Below are 718 nucleotides of genomic sequence, written 5' to 3'. Positions count from 1 at the left end.
CCGGCCCCCCAGGGGCTTCAGCTTCCTGTCAGTGAAAGACTCCAAGGCCGGCCTGCCTGCCTGCCTTTTCTAGTTTTATACAAAGACAGCCACTTTTAGCTACTGCTTATGAGACTTGAGTCTATTTTTATACGAAAGAGAAAGCATCTTTTTTCTAAACCTGTGCCTCCCCTCCTTGGACGCCCAGGGTCTAGGCGCTGCCCTGTGTCCTTTCTACAGTATTACAGATGCTCGGGAAGTTCGGAGTTGTTTCTGCGAGCTCCAGGGCTCCCAGGAGAGAACCCGTGGTGGGCGGGCAGGGGTGCCTCTCCCACGCTGGTCTCCCTCACACACGGCCTCTCCCTGGCTCTAAGAGGGCGGGCAGGGCAGTGTGACCCCCCGCAGCTCTATTTGGAAAACTCCAGCTGGTCCAGGAGCAGCTGCTGGGAGCCACCGGGCCCACCCTGCTATTCCAGGCCCTCAGCTGTCAGGGGTCACTGGGAGTTTCTGTGCTTGTAGCCCGCGCTCTGCGGCAGTAGTGTCGGATTTTATTTTACTGTCTTCTCAATTCTCCCCTTTGCTGCTGCTCTTCGTTTCGCACTGTTGAGACCAAGTGGTCTCCATGCTGTTGACCTCGCTCCGCCCCTCAGCCCACTTGTGGGTCCTGGGGTCGTCTTTGCAGAGCCGCCACAGGGTTTGCACTCAGGGAGGGGCTGGGGGGGGGTCGAGAGAGCCGGGG

This window comes from Lipotes vexillifer, unplaced genomic scaffold (assembly GCF_000442215.2).
Source record: "Lipotes vexillifer unplaced genomic scaffold, Lipotes_vexillifer_v1.1 scaffold469, whole genome shotgun sequence".
NCBI lineage: Eukaryota > Metazoa > Chordata > Mammalia > Artiodactyla > Lipotidae > Lipotes > Lipotes vexillifer.
This window is presented reverse-complemented; position numbering follows the sequence as displayed.